General features: G+C 33.1%; 1 long non-coding RNA gene across 2 annotated transcripts in view; it reads right to left on the bottom strand.

Annotated features, from left to right (window-relative positions):
* Window positions 1–1,572: 1,572 nt before the first annotated feature.
* The window catches only part of LOC146997542 (uncharacterized), a 39,549-nt gene continuing 26,710 nt past the window's right edge, over window positions 1,573–14,411 (bottom strand). Inside the window, exons 3-4 of one of the 2 annotated variants that reach the window (XR_015040647.1) lie at window positions 11,433–11,519; window positions 1,573–1,735 (exon numbers count right to left, since the gene is read on the bottom strand). This is a non-coding gene — a long non-coding RNA (uncharacterized LOC146997542). The remainder of the gene's footprint in view (window positions 1,736–11,432; window positions 11,520–14,411) is intronic. The other variant, XR_015040648.1, reaches the window with a different exon arrangement.

Below are 14,411 nucleotides of genomic sequence, written 5' to 3'. Positions count from 1 at the left end.
CTTGCTTGGTCTTCGCACAGCATTCAAAGAAGACATTGGTAGCACTTGTGCTGAAATGTTATATGGTGCAACCCTCCGTCTGCCAGGTGAATTCTTTCACCCAGAATCTACTCCAGTTATAGACCCTCCAACATTCCTTCAACGTTTACGTGAGACCATGACCAATATCTGGCCAACCCCAGCATCTTCGCATAACCAGCCAAGCTATTTTGTACATCCTGCGCTTGAGACATCTTCGCACGTATTCGTGCGCAACGATGCAATTAAGCCAACTTTAACACCTTCATATGATGGTCCATTCAAAGTTATCAAACGAACACCGAAACATTTCACCATTATTTGCAATGGCAAACAATCAGTGATTGGAATCGATCGTCTCAAACCAGCATTTCTAATGCAAGATCCAACAACTTCCTCATCAACATCACTCCCGGAAGAAAGCTTACATCCCGTTAAAGAGCAACCTAAAATTACCAGATCTGGAAGAAAGGTTAAATTTAACCCAAAGTACTTATAACGTACCGATGGTACTTGGGGGGGGGAGTACTGTGGCGTTTCGACAGATACTTCAACTTCTATTCATGAGATGGCGCCACGTGTAAAATCCAATTCTTAATCGGAGCAGCAAAGCGACGTCTTTACTCACTCAGACTTCTCGTCAGACAATTGTACGCGGCGGTAGCATGAACTGTGTTCCGAGCTCTGCGTTGATCTCTGCAATGTAATTTAAATTGTAATTTAGTACTTAATATATTCTTTTGTTATAGGAGATTGTCTACTCTTATTTTCTTTAATTATATCATGCATTAAGCACACAAACCACCAAACATACACGGACCCCTCTCAAAAGGAAACTTTATCTTTTCAATGAACAGGTACCCCAAGTCACAAAAGCCGAGTACCTCGGGGTAGTACTGAATCAAAAACTAACTTGAAACGACCATATTACTAATGTGAGGAAAACGGCTTTCGCTGTAATCAACAGTTTAAAGCCCCTTCTTAACAAGTTTTCAAAATTAGATCTGCGTCGAAAGCGGCTTGTGTATATAATGAACATACGGCCTATCATTACATATGCTTCGCCAGCCTGGAATACGGCTAAAAAGAGAGACCTGTACATACTGCAAGTAATTCAGAATAGAATACTTAGAATGATTACTAATGCTCATTACTACGTCAGCAACACCACTCTACCCAGAGACTTGAAACTTAGTACAATTGAGCAGCATTTGCACAAACTCAACAGGAATTTCTTCATGAAAGCTCTTAACTGTGCACATTTGTCTAATTTAAACACACTAAATTATACAATTCTAGACGAGGACTGTGAAATTCGATCACTAGCGGCCCACCTTGCAAATGACTCTAACTTTCCTACTTAATGATTAGTAGTGTGCAATATAGTGCAATATCCTGTATATATCGTACATACTGTATATATTTTTCTGTTATATTTTTACTCTTTCTGTATTTGTATTGTACTGTTACTTTAAGACACGTGCTTTTTCTTCAATTAACATAGGACGTTCCACTTGCTGTTCATTTGAAACAAATTGAAAATTCATCTTTTGAAAAGATTCGTTTTTTTATTGATAAATTTCCATTTTTGTTAACAATTAAAGAAAATGAATGCCATAATGATGCTTTAGATGAACTACAGAACCAATTTTCTGCTGCACAGTTTGAAGACTTTGCCAGTTCTGGAGAAGATAGACTTGGATGTCCTCGTTGGTACCTTAAAAAGAATAAAAAGAGCTGATGGAACACCAAAATTTGATAGACTAGCAAGAGTTTTATGTGCTATTCTCGTAATTTCACACAGTAATGCTGAGTGCGAGAGAATCTTCAGTGTTGTGAAGAAAAACAAAACTATGTTTCGTTCTTCAATTTCACCTAAAACTCTAGAAAACATTTTAATTGCTAAATGTTATGAGGAAACTAATTGTTTCCAAAGAATTTTTGGCTAAAGCCAAAAAATGCTCTCTAAATTCATTGCAATAATTTTTTTTTGTGTAACATTAAGTTCTTGTTTTATGTTTCCTAATAAATTTTTTAGTTACTACTTAATTGAGATTTACTAATGTAAGTACAATTTTCTTTTTTCTATTTGTATAAATTGTTTTTTTTAATATCAAAGCATGATATTAATTCTTCGTGTTCTTCTGAATTTTGGAGAAATCTTCTGAATTTGGGGGAGAAATCTGAATTTTTATCTTTAGAGGTTGGCAGGTATGGCAGTAAAAACGGGACATATACGATGAGTAGTAAACGGGTCATTCAAAGAATGTATATAGTTATACATAGTATATACTACCTTGGCGCGATTTTGAAAATTATTGCCAACACCAAAACTGACCCAAAAAACTGACCAAATGATAGTATATAGTGTATAGTATATACATAGACGTTCTTTGAGTCAGTTTTAGTGTTGGCAATAATTTTCAAAATCGCGCCAAGGTAGTATATACTATGTATAACTATATATATTCTTTGAATGACCCGTTTATATTATACATCGTATATGTCCCGTTTTTACTGCTCATCATAAAGTCGCCAAAAGTAGCCAAATCCCGTGCGCACCGGATACTAGGATTAAACCCGGAAGAGTACCAGCAGTCGTTTTTAAAAATTCAAAAGTCTACATTTGATTAAAATGTGATATTGCGCGATTGAATTACGTTAGCTATATCTACATTAGAGTAATGTACACCAGATTATACACGCTCCATCAGTATGATATATGAAACTTTTTCTATCACCTTCTTCAAAGCTAAATTTAAATTGAAATGATTTTATGATGCCTTTTGTTCTAACATTTACTATTTTAAATTTTGTTTCCTGATAGATAATGTTTGATTTAATAATAATAATGTAGGAAAATAAATAAAAAATGAAATGACTGAATATTGGCTAATTTGTCAAAATATGTGCAATTTTCTCTCAAATGTAAGTAACTAAATAAATATTTTAAATTCTATATATTAATTTTGTCTCATTCTTGCACATTTGTCAGAAATAAATTTTAATGTGTATTTTACAAGCGTAGTTATAAACAAGACATCATGGATGTTGCAAGTTAAAAAACACATATTTTCAATGTACTAGTATATCAATAGTGTATTTTGAAATACATACGACTAGATATACAAACATACACATTTTAAGCCTAAAAACAAGTAAGCATTATTTACTTTTGCAAAGTTAAATCATTTTCAGCAATTTTCCAAATCAAGTTTAGTTTTGTGTGACTTTGCATGAAAGGCACCAATAAACCTGTTTTAGCAATGAGGCTTATAAAATCCAAATGAAAAAGTTAATTGCTGTAATGAATGAATAAGTAATAGTATTATACAACATCATAATGAGTATTGATGTATTCCATATATTTTCCGTGTAAACATTTGCACTGCTAGAGTACATAATTTTTGTGCAGGTGTGTGGGAAGACAGTATTGCGCATGTTTGAACTTCTGTATTTCAGCTACGAATTGATTGCATTTTTAAACTTGTAATGTAGGAACTTAAGCAATCCCCTCCCAACTGCAGCCATATTGAATCAGTGGATATGAGGACATCACCATATAAATAAAATTCATAAAGATGAATAAATGAAAAAAAATATATTATTATTGATTTAATTTTTTATGTTGATGAAGATTTTTACAAATTCTTGGAAGGAAAAAAAAAACATATATTTAGAATTGTGAGAAATTAAATATTCTCTCTAATGTATACCATATTTGGAGAAAAGTTACTGTTAAATAAATACCAGCAAATATAACTTATGAAATAAAATTGGATAATTTTCCTTTTTCTATTATAAGAATTGCATGCTGATTAAGTTAATAAAATTATTATGCCTATTTCTCATTTAAGCTTATGATGTTAATACCAGCATTTAAAAATGCACACTTCAATGTCTCACTGAGTTTGCAAATGTTTTTACAATATTTCACTATAGGAATTGTGATATCAGCTTTTGTTAGTGTAGATTATGGAATGACTATACAATTTTAAGACTGCAACTATGGAAAAAATGACATGTCAAGTAAAAATGTCATTTAGCATTCATATATATATATTTTTTTAAACTGATGTCAAATGGTCATTCATTTGTATACTTATAAGAACTCCCTTAGACAAGAGCAGGATACTTTCTCTTTCTGACTATTAGGAAAAAACAATCAAACATTCATTTATTTCATTATACATTTTCTTTATTAGAAAATACATGTTTATATGTCCTTTTAAGTTAGATACTGGAAAAGCTAAAAAATAGTATGATCAGACATTCTCAACACTTCAAAATGTTTCAGTAAGAGAGTGAAAGTTGAATGAAACTGAATTTCAATAATGAATTTAGATTTTAATAATATTAATATGAATTTTTCAATATGAAATTAGATTTTAATTATTTTAATAATGTGGTATGTAATTTATTCTATTATTATTTAGACCATTTTATAAGGCAAGCATTATTCATCTCGTATATATTAAACCCAGTTTCCCTTTCTAACTATGTTAGTTGTAAAATAGACTGGCTATTTCTGCCAGTCTTAAACTCTGTTGCCCAGGGTTGTGAAATGAACTGAAGTAATAACCGGCGCGAGGCGCTGCTGTTTGTGACGTCAGCCTTCGTGCTGAGTGTTTTCGAATGTTTTGCTTGTAGACGAAAGAAAGCTGATCTCGGAAGAGTGATACTATTTTGATGGAAATAAAGAATGACTTATTACGAATTTTTTGTCTTTATTCATAATGCACCCAGCCTCGGGTAGAGGCAGGCCCGCAACTGAACGAACTGTTTTAAATATATTTGATTTATATATTTTCTGTGTTCTTCGTTAGTGGTACCCTCGGCGGGACCGGGTGCTATGAATTAGAATTTTCCGATTGAACTTTTGATATTGAATTTCGATTTTGAATATACTTTGAAGATGGATTCGATCGCTTTAAAGGCTCAAAGAAAAGGACTTAGAATTGCGTTTTCGCAAACCTCAAGGAAAACCGAAAGTGAATTAACTAAAGAAGTAAGAGATTTAAAAATACTTTCGATTTTGAAGTGTCAACTTTGTGATAAATTCCAGAGACTTGACGTATTCCTTTGCTGTAATTTTTGTGAAAAGAAACATTTTAGTGAAAAATGTTACTCTGCAAAAAAAAATGACTTTAGCTGAAGAACAACAATTGTTGTTGAAAAAAGGTGCTTGTTTTTCTTGTCTGAAAAGAGCGAGTCACATTAGTAAATTTTGTCCTTTCAAAGGTAAGTTAAGTTGTTCTATTTGCAAAAGTTGTAATCATTTTGATGTAATGTGTAATCAAAAGCTAAAAAATAATGATCAGATAAATGTTTCAAAAGAGAGTTCTCTTTCTAACTGTGGCAGAAGCGAAACTGTATTTTTGCAAACGCTTTGCGTTCGAATTCGGTGTCAAGGTCGCGAGAAAATTATTCGCTGCATAATTGATAGCGGTAGCCAAAGTAGCTACGTTAGTGAAAATATGATGAGTCAGCTTAAAGCATCTCCACTTCGGGAGGAGACAGTTATACATGCACTGTTTGGGGGGCACGAAACGAAACCTAAACAACATGAAGTGTTTTCGGTCGAGGTCAGCAATTTAAAAAGAACATTCGCATGTAGTTTTGAGGCATTATCGGAAAAAAAGATTTGCGGTTTTATTCCTAAGGTTAAAGATAAAGAGATTTTGAATGAATTAAAAGAAAAAGAAATCGAATTTTCTGATCCATTGCGAAAGGAAATTGAAATTAACCTTTTAATCGAAGCAGATGTTATAGGAAAATTATTGACGGGAATTCTATTGAATTACACTCCGGGGTAACGGCTGTCGAAACGAAACTTGGGTGGACGGTATTTGGAAAACGAAATTCGGGTGAAAAGGATAATATTTTGAAAACATTTTCAATGCATGTCAGGAGAATTTTTCTCAATGAGTTATGGGAACTTGAAAAAATAGGAATATGCACTCCAAACGAAACTGTTAAAATAATGAAAGTTTTAATTTATCTGAATTTGAGAACAAAATGAAAATTCTTCCAGATGGAAGATATGAAGTAGAACTTCCGTGGAAATGTGATACGACACATTTAACCGATAATAAAGAATTATCCTGGAAAAGGTATCAAAGGATGATCTATAAACTCAGATGTAGTAAATTTTTCGATGATTATCAAAATGTGTTCAAGGAATGGAAAAGGTTGAATATTATTGAACGCGTACCAGAAACCGAACTGAATAATGAATGTCATTATTTGCCGCATAGGCCTGTAATCAAATTAGGAAGTGAAACCACGAAAATTCGTCCTGTTTTTGACGCTTCTGCATCTGAGAAAGGGAAACTCTCTTTGAACGAATGTTTGTGTAAAGGAATAAATCTTATTGAATTAATGCCTGATATTCTAGATCGTTTTAGAATGTATCAGATTGGTATTAGTGCCGATATTGAAAAAGCTTTTTTAATGTTATCCGTCGCATCTAAAGATAGAGATTTTCTCAGAATTTTTTTCCCATGCAATGAAGGGCAATTAATTTATAGGCATTGCAGAGTTGTGTTTGGAGTTTCTTCCAGCCCGTACTTGTTGAACGCATCTATAATGCATCTATTAGAAAACTGTCCACGTCAATATAGTGAAGTTGCTCAAAAATTAAAATCGTCATTTTATGTGGATAATTGTTTATCTAGTGTTTTTAGTATTGATGAACAGTTTACGTTTATTGAACATTCCAAATTAATCATGTCAAATGGATGTTTTAATTTGCGCGGTTTTGAAAGCAATGTGGCTGGTACAAATGTTGACAAACATTCAGGGGATACTTCCGTTTTGGGGGTAATTTGGAATTTGGATAATGACACACTGAGGTGCTGCACAGATACAGATACATTGACCTGTGATACGAAAATCACAAAGAGGACAATTTTGGCAATTGTGCAGACAATTTTTGATCCTATTGGTTTATTAACGCCAACTACATTGCTTCCAAAACTGTTGTTGCAAAAATTGTGGAAAGTGAAAATTGCATGGGATGATGAATTGTCTCCGAATGATGTAAATATATTTTTGAACTGGTTTAAAGAACTTAATGTTTTGAAAGATGTTACTTTGCCTCGATACTTGTTTATCAATGACACGTCTGAACTACATGTATTTGTGGATGCTTGCAAAGGGGCGTATGCAGGGTGCGTCTTTGTTCGATCAATATTTAATTCTGAAGTAAAAATAAATCTCGTACGGGCGAAGTCTAGAGTATCGCCTTTGAAATCTTTAAGCATTTCTCGCTTAGAATTAATGGCCTGTTGTATAGGTTCTAGACTTGCAAATTCTATTATCAAGGCTCTCAGTTTGCCCGACTTAAAAGTTACCTTCTGGTCTGATTCAACCACTGCCCTTTGGTGGATAACACAGCAAGGAAATTGGTCCGTTTTCGTCGAAAATAGGGTTAAAGAGATTCGAGAGTTGACGCGAGGTCATTCATGGAGACATGTCCCAGGGAAACTAAATATTGCCGACTTGTTATCGCGCGGATGTTTTGCGAAGCAAATGCTTCGGTCTAGATGGTGGGATGGCCCCTTGTGGTTGCGAGAAGGCCCTGAAAACTGGCCCACTGGTGAGATTATTTGTTTGCATGAAGAAATAGAATTGGAAAGGAAAAAGATAAAAATAGTGAATATTGATCTATCAAAACATGCACCCCCTTGGCATCGAATCGATGTATCCAATTATGACAAAATGATTAGAATATTTGCATGGATATTTAGATTTGTAAATAATTGAATGGGTGTTTCTGAAAAGAATAGAAACATTGAACTTTCACAGTATGAAATTGAAAATTCTGAGAAAAATTTAATTCGTTTGGTTCAAAATTATTATCTGACTGATAAGAAATATTATAATTTTATTGAAACGCTCATTGATGATGATGGTATTCTAAGAGTTAAAACGAGAATACTAAATAGAGATGACCATGAATCCTTTCTGTATCCAATACTGTTACCAGAAAAATGTGATTTCACTAAGTTATTAATCAGAAATGTGCATAATAAGAACTGTCATGCTGGTCTTCAGATGATGCAATGTATATTACGAGAAAGATTTTGGATAGTCAGAGCTAGAAAAGCCATTAAAAATGTTCTCTTTAACTGTATCGTTTGTAAAAGATTTAAAACTAAGGCTATGTCAAGCGAACCGACACCTCTGCCACCAGACCGAGTTACGGATTGTGCGCCCTTCGAAATCATAGGAATTGATTTGGCCGGACCGCTGTTTTTAAAAAATGGAGGAAAGGTGTGGATCGCGCTGTTCACCTGCGCTGTGTACCGTGCCATTCACCTTGAACTCGTAAATTCTCTTTCTACTGATGCGTTTCTCCTAGCGCTTCGACGATTTGTTGCTAGGCGCGGACGCCCTAGAATAATCTATAGTGATAACGGGACAAATTTTCGGGGTGCATCTAATGATTTATCAAAACTAAATTGGGCTAAAGTATTAAAGGAAACAGGAACTGAAAGGATAATCTGGAAATTTATTCCACCTACTACAGCCTGGTGGGGTGGCTGGTGGGAGAGGTTGGTTCGTATAGTAAAAGAATTGCTGAAACGTACTTTAGGTAAATCAGTGTTATCATATGAAGAACTTTATACAATTATTTGTGATTGTGAAACTATAATTAATTCTAGACCCTTAACTTATGTTTCTGAAGATCCGCAAGAATTAGTACCTCTGACACCCGCCATGTTTCTTATCGAGAACAGAAATTCCAATGTTGAAGATCTTGATGAATTAAATTCGTCAAGTCTTAATAAGAGATTAAAGTATAGAACTAAATTGTTAAATGATCTGAGACAACAATTTAGAAAAGAATACCTTAGTCAACTGGTTCAAAAGCATAATGAAAAACGATCTCGGGAACCTGTAGTAGGAGAAATAGTACTGATGGGGGATGATAACAGAAAACGTTTATTTTGGCCTTTAGCCCGAATTACAGAATTGATCCCTGGACGTGATGGAAAGATTCGTACGGTTAAACTTAAGACCCGGCATGGAATAGTTATACGACCAATACAACGCATCTTTCCTCTGGAGATACAGTCCAATGATAGAAACATAATTCCTGATAAGAAACTGGGTGCAGAGGAATCTAATTCTAGTGCTGGGTGTACGTTAAAAAAGGGAATTGCACCTGATAAAATGGTGATGCAACAATATTCCTCCTCTGGACGACTTGTAAAAGCTCCAAAAAGACTTGATCTTTTAAATAATGTTTGTTATGAGTTTGAGACTCAACCTGAGTCTCAAGGGGGGAGGATGTTGTGAAATGAACTGAAGTAATAACCAGCGCGAGGCGCTGCTGTTTGTGACGTCAGCCTGCGTGCTGAGTGTTTTCGAATGTTTTGCTTGTAGACGAACGAAAGCTGATCTCGGAAGAGTGATACTGTTTTGATGGAAATAAAGAATGACTTATTAAGAATTTTTTGTCTTTATTCATAATGCACCCAGCCTCAGGTAGAGGCAGGCCCGCAACTGAACGAACTGTTTTAAATATATTTGATATATATATTTTCTGTGTTCTTCGTAACACCCAGCAAACCCTTTATTTTGCAGCCCATTGTCTCCTTCTGAAAATTTTGCTTAGTGCTTCTCTGAATTCTAAAAATGTTGCTGCCCAAGCCAGGTGGTTCCAGAAAAAAAATATTATAATATTGAGTTTATAAAGATGAGTCACAACTTAACAACGTTCATGTGATGTTTTGCAATTAGTACTTTGAACAGTAAATTCTGATTCAGTTTTCATACAATATCTACTTATTTTCACACAATATCAACTTTACAACATTTTTTTAACTCAAAGTTATTTGCTACTCTCAGTAGTTATTAGTTTATGGAAAACATTAAAGACATTTGTAAATATTAATGAGAAAAAATTACATTTCAATCATTCATAAACTAATTCTGGATAATTAAACTGATCACAAGAACATTATTCAATACATAATTTAATTAGATTTATAGTTATTTATGTAAAAAACAATATTATCCAAAAATATTCATTTCAAAAGTATTCATTAAAAAATATTCCTTCAAAGGACTTTCAAAGATAACATACATATAAAAATAAAACTTTATAAACAGAAATATATAGTTAAATATATAATTTATGATCATTCAACTTAACAAATGCTACCTAAAATTAAAACAAATTAATGGCATAGAGGTACAAACATTGTGTAAATTAGTGGGATAGCAGATATGTACACTGCTCAAAAAAAAAAAAAAAAAAAAAAAATGGGACAGTCCTATATCTCCCGATCTACTGGGCCGATTGACAAAATTCAAATTGCGTTCTTCATGTCTCGAAAGCGCGACTTAGGATATATATTAGATTTATATATAGCACTATTCTAACATAGGTATTTTGACACAAAATCGGACTTTTTCTGAAATAACATACCAATTTTTTTCCATATTTCGATTCTACGGCTCAAATTATGCCAGAATACCAAGTTTTGTAAAAATCGTGCGAGTAGTTTTTAAAATATTAGCTCTCAAAATTTTAGCTCCTCAATGTTAATTGAATTTGACAAATATTTATTAATATCTCTTTTTTTACTAAACTTTTTTTATTTTTTCTCTCACATTTCGAAATTTAGGTTCATTCCAAATAAAATTTACCCATTTTTTGTGTTTTATTTTTTAAATTTCTATTTTTAAATAATTTTTATAAATTTTTATAAAACCTATAAAATTTTTACCATCATCATAAAGTAGGTGTGTTTTTAAGCATATCTGCAAAAAATTAGACTTTTTTATTCAAAATTTTCTAAGATATACACGAATTTACATATTTTCGCGTTTTGAAATTTGGCATCTTTTTTTTGAGCGATAATAACGCCAAATGTGGTCTATGGATTTTTGTTACACTGAATTGCCACAGCTATTTTTAACCTTAAATTTCAAGTAAAATTTTACGGAGAATTAATTATATGAAATTTTTTCCCACAATAAGGCGTAATAAATATTTATTAATACTATATGAAAATCTATTTTTTAAATTATAGATGATATTATTCAAAATTTTAACAATTTTTTTAAATTTCTCTCTTTCTTCCTTTTTTTAAAAAAAATAAGAGTACGTTTTTCTAAGAGTACATTTTTACCTTCGGCGTTTTATCGTCTGCTACTTTACTTCGTTTAAATCGAATTGTCTAAAACTGAGAATTTTCGTTTAATGTTTATTTGAATTTAATGAAAATATTTTATGACATTAACTGCATAATTTATTTCTAAACAAACTGTTGCTTTTGAAGTGGCTGAAAGAGCGGCAGATACTATCATCCATATTTTTAAAGCACAGTATATTTTTATAGAAATATAAGATTTAGAATAATCATTTTTATAAAAGTCAAATTATGATATAAACATACAAGCCTGTAGAGACTGAATTAATGGACGTTCAATGGTTATGTAGAAATGATCTGCAGCTACTTAATGGCTGGATAAGTCAGCAGATTCTGTGGACAAGCAAGAATAATTATATAAACGACACACAACATTCTGCATTTTTGTATTTAATGTCAATTTAATCTGTAAAAATGTATTTTTGTGCGTAGCTTATTTTCATTATATCCTTAAAATTCTAATTTAGAATGTAATTGTCAAGAACTGAATCCTAATCATCAGTAATAGAATAAGTAATTATTACGGTTATTAATAAATCCTTCTTATAAAGTAATTGCAAATATTTCAAAAAACTTTCTGTCTGAATGCAAATATTTTTCTATGCAAAATTTTTAATTTATATTAATCAAGATTGCACACGATATTATTTATTTGCACTTCAATTTTTTACCGGGCCCACCAGCGGCCGAGCGGTAAAGTCGCTGAACACTGGTAGTTCGGTCCGAGGTTCGAATCCCGCAAACGGGCTGGCTGCATGGGCGTTTTCGTGGTTTTCCCCATGTGTAACGTGTATACGAGCCAGTTTCCCTTAGAAAGTCCTCCACGAAAGGCATCCCTCCCCTTAGGCAGATAGCCCTCGTGTGCTTTGCCATAATTAAATACACCAACACCAACACCAATTTTTACCGTCAGCTCTAGTAGAAGTTACAAATCAATTATATTTAATTAAGGATTGGGATGCCTTCGTGGAGGACTTTCTAAGATAAACTGGCTCGTATACACGTTACACATGGGGAAAACCTCTAAAACGCCCATGCAGCCATGCCCGTTCGCGGGATTCGAACTTCCGACCGAACTACCAGTGCTCAGTGTCTTTACCGCTCGGCCGCTGGTGGGCTATTTAATTAAGGAAGACCATCTAAATTTAGAAACAGCGTACCGTAACAGCAATTCAATTATTGGCGCCGTATCTTTCATGTTACTCCCCATTGGCAAGCTACATGATTTTTAATGAGTATTCGCGTTTTGCTAGTAACTTCATTTGGAAATCGCGCTTAAACTAGGTTAGTTGGTTATTTGAACATAGAAAGAATATGGGAGCTATTTGGTTAGGATGCTTTCCTAGAGAACCTTTGTAAAGAGAACCTAGAAAACTACGAAAACCAACCATGCAAAACCCTGGGTTAGACTTCGCAACAAACAATTAGTATTTAACAATCTTCAAATGCTAGGCAACTGGTGAGGCTCCAATTAAATGTCCAATTTAATATTTTATTTGTAAATATTTAAAATATTGTTGTATACTTAGACACAAAAAGCAGAACTACCAAGCCGTAGTGCAAATGAATATTCATTTTCTTTTGCAATAATTGTATTCACTTAATATTCTTGGAATATGAGCTAAAGAAGGAACGTTCTCGGAAGATTAAAGAAGTGTTTAAATCCAGTGATATAAGGTTTGTCTTAAAAGCTCAGGATCAAAACGATTCTGCAATTGCCCCAGTAGTTGACTTGTATTGGTGTTGGTGTATTTAATTATGGCAAAGCACACTAGGGCTATCTGCCTAAGGGGAGGGATGTCTTTCGTGGAGGACTTTCTAAGGGAAACTGGCTCGTATACACGTTACACATGGGGAAAACCACGAAAACGCCCATGCAGCCAGCCCGTTCGCGGGATTCGAACCTCGGACCGAACTGCCAGTGTTCAGCGACTTTACCGCTCGGCCGCTGGTGGGCAGTTGACTTGTAAATGGTTGTGAATTAAGCAGATGACTTTTAATCTTACGTTTTCAGTCAGACAACGTATTCGAAATGTTTTGTATTGCATGATAATGCATCTTTTCATTATTCAATAACCAGTCGGAGAACCGCTTGTGTTCCGAAAATAAGTATGTGTACTCAATCGTCCTGCATGTTTTTCAAATTTGTCTTCTTGTGATTTTTTTTTCTTTCCCAAAAACTAAAGTTGCCTCTCAAAGGAAAGGTTTTTGATATTGAAGAGACAAAAGGAGTATGACATCTACTTTTAGAGGCATGTCAAAAACAGATCTCTTCAAGCCTTCTCTTCCATTACATGTTGTGCATTCAGACAAAAAGTTGGATCAGCATAAATTCTATAATCTATTTTTATTACACTCTGATTACTTTATTAACATACAGTGACTATATACTAAACCTTTTACTTCAGCTTATTAATTCAGAATTTTTGACGTAATTGTTGTCGGAACTAGGACTTAGAAGATAAATCAAACTGAATATTTCGATAATCAAATAAATTCAAGGTCGAAGTTTCAATATTTTATTTTCGGAGGGAGGGGAAATTTTTTTCAGTTTTGGCTCATTACGCATGGTATACATATAACGCATAGCTTCAAATTAAAATTTAATAATATACAGGGTGGTTATATATAATTAAAGTTTCGCTTTGAAACGTTCATAAAAGGAAAACTACTGGATCAAATATTATCAAATTGAAACTTTAATTATAACCACCATGTAAATTAAACTTTAAAAATTTGACAGTTTGGTTCAAGTCCCAGCTTTAAAAATATATATATAAATATAATCTTTTATATTAATCCTCTTAGAAAGAATGTTTTAAGAAGCTAATTTTTCTCTCGCGTTATAGATTGTATAAAAAAACATGATCTTTAATATGATTTAGATTGTTTCAGCAGATATAAGAATCGGGTCACTCGGTGGTACAGAATTAACCCTGCTGGACTGTTTTATTTCTTTGTCATTTAGCAAAAATCGTTTAATTAAAATATTTATCCTTTGGACTTCGTTTTTTTTTATTTATAGTTAAAATGACTAGAAAATGAAAAGCTGTCTTCAGCTAAAACGCAATTCATGTAATTGATATTTTAAAAAATCGACAAGAAAGCAAAATTTATGGAAGTCTAGTAATGGAAAAATCTTAATTTTCTTGTGTGTGCACTGAAAATAACTGCAGAAGGAAAGAAGAAAATTAGGGAGAAAAGTAAGCAAAAATTTGCAGGGAA

This window comes from Stegodyphus dumicola, chromosome 4 (genome assembly GCF_044657685.1).
Source record: "Stegodyphus dumicola isolate Sdum_Otavi_A_Nest chromosome 4, ASM4465768v1".
NCBI lineage: Eukaryota > Metazoa > Arthropoda > Arachnida > Araneae > Eresidae > Stegodyphus > Stegodyphus dumicola.
Note: the sequence above shows the minus strand (reverse complement) of the source record. Positions and strands in the feature narration are given on the sequence as shown.